Raw genomic sequence first — 2,597 nt, forward strand, 5'->3', positions numbered from 1 at the left:
AAGGGAAGGAGCCACCCAGCGCCGCCTGCCAATCACCGCCGAGCCAACGGCCCCGACTCGCCGCGAGCTTCTCACCAAACTGCTCTCGCGAGAGCAGGAGCCTTAAATAGCGTCAACGCACATACAACGCTCTCCACCCCACCTTATCTCGTGACTATCTCCGGTGAGGTCGATGTGTGGCGAGGAGGGGCCCGGAGGCTGCCGGGAAAGCGGAAGAGCCGGTGCTTTTGTGGTTTTGTGGGTGGGGCCACACTTACCCTTGGGGCGTGTGACGTATGACGAACGTCACTTGCTGGGATGACTCCCGGGGGGGGGGTGCGCGCGCGGGCGGTTCTACCTGTAAAGGTCGGTGAGACCCGTTGAATTAAATGGTGCAGGGTCCACGCGGCTGTTTTAGAGGTGTCAGAATACTACTACAGTACACTGCATCTCCCATCCCACCCTACAACACACAAGAGCGTTTTAATCCGTATTTATCCCAATATAAATACCCCAGTGGCCCGTTTGCAAATTAAGTCCCCGCCTGGAAGCACTCTGGGAATTAAATCTCATGTAGGTGAGCTTGTGAAGACAGGAGTGCCTGGCGTGCTCTGGTCCATGGGGTCACGAAGAGTCGGACACGACTAAACAACTAAACAACAACAACAACAGGTGAGCTTGTAGGATTGCAACCCAACAGTGCAATCTTCTGCACATCTCAGAAGCAAGCTGTGACACTGACTTTACGGGACTGCAGCCCTACTGAATTAGAGAAGTTCTTAATGCGTGGAGAAAGGGCAACAGTATATGGTGGTTGGTTTTTGGCAGATTGTAAGCAAAGCACACTGTTATGCAGAGAAGATTGGCACCCAGACGGATATTAGGGAAGATTGCTCAACACCAAATTCATTTCTCTTCCCCTCCCTATCACAGCCCACTCCCCGTTCTCTATCTTAATGTCATGGTGTTTGGGAGTAGGATCTTCCACACCTGACCAAACTTCCAATCTACACCTTCTCCCTCCTTAATTCGTCAGCTGAAATGAAGAATGCTTGGATAAAAGCTAGGCATGGATTTTCATAGAAAATGACTGTTAAGCTCAGTTCAAGTAGTAAAAACATTCCTGGGGGGGCAGGATGTGCTCAGAAGCACCTTTTCCTAACTCTAAGTGTATGCCTGCCTCTCTAAATTACTCTTTTGCCCCCGCCTCCAGTTTATGTACCACAGAGGTCTATTTAAAAAATGAGGTAGATCTGTAGTCTGTATTGACCATAGATTTGGCCAACAGCATCATTATATTGGCAATTTTAGGATGCACCTCAATTCATATTGATCTGGCTGTTTACTTTAGAACAAGCTCAGAATCTTCTCCTATGCTCAGAGGTTTACAGCAGATGCCCATACGTTTTTCAACAAATAAGTCAATATAGAAAAGATTCCTCAGCGTAGAAACACTGAAAGGCACTGCTCTAGGATCCCAAATTTCCTTTCTAAATTCTGATAAGTAGGAATAGTTCACCTTATGTAGTCAGAAAGAAACACATCAGAGCAGCATTGCTGCTATATCCTAAACATACTGCTCAAGTACTGTATATGTAGGATTTTTTTCAGATGCACTTCTAAGCTATAGTTTAGAGTTAGACCTCTGTGAGTAAACCTGAATGAGCCTCAGAGTCACATATTTCCCTATCCCTTTACCAGCTCTGGTGCAGCCACAAATAGATCAGAAGCTTTTACTTCTGCTTTTAAATTAACCACAGCTTCCCATTATATGCAAACTCAGGGGAACGGTGGTTAGTGTAAACAAGCCAGGATCCAGCCATGGTTTATGACCTAGGCTTGTTCATTAATCACAGTTATAATGAATATATTATAGTCACCAGAATTAGAGAAGCTAAAGTAAATGCCTTTCTCACTTTTGAAAAACGGTTCCACAAATAACAAGAAAATGAACACAGAATATTTCCCAGCTAATCTGACACACTCTTTGCTTAACTATAGTCCCACTAAACCTGTTTTTCCAGAACCGAAGTCCTGAAGGAAGAGACATTCTGACAATTCTGAATCAATGCAAATTAGCATCAAAGTTCATAATGGCAACATTACATGCAGGATGAAAAGGATTCTATCACAAGCTAGATACCAGTTTTTGTTTGAAGCTCAGCCTTCATCTCTTTAGGAAACTGGTTGGGTAAGTTTGTCCCAAGATTCAGAATCCACCCTATTAGATCATCAACCACCTACTTTTTAGCACAGCAACAATGTAGCCTAATATTAAGCACCAGGATTATAAACAAGCATAAAAACTGTAAAGCTCCATTCATTAACATTTTAACATGCTATTTATTTCATTGGTTAGGATTTAAAATTCAAACTTGTAAACAATCTCTAAAGGCCATTCAATAAATACTATGTTTGTCCTAAATACAATCAGAGGAGAGGGAAATGCTATTATGTTTGTAAGTAGTTAGTTGCTAACTCAAGGTCACTTCCTTGACTCATATTCCTTGGGGTTTTTTTATCATATTTATAAAGATGACATCAAATGTCTGACTCATTAATTACTGGCCCCAGTCCTGTTTTGCTAACATCCAATTTGCACACAGAAATTTAGCAGA

Source organism: Zootoca vivipara, chromosome 1, assembly GCF_965207765.1.
Source record: "Zootoca vivipara chromosome 1, rZooViv2.hap1.1, whole genome shotgun sequence".
In the NCBI taxonomy this organism is placed as follows: Eukaryota; Metazoa; Chordata; class Lepidosauria; order Squamata; family Lacertidae; genus Zootoca; species Zootoca vivipara.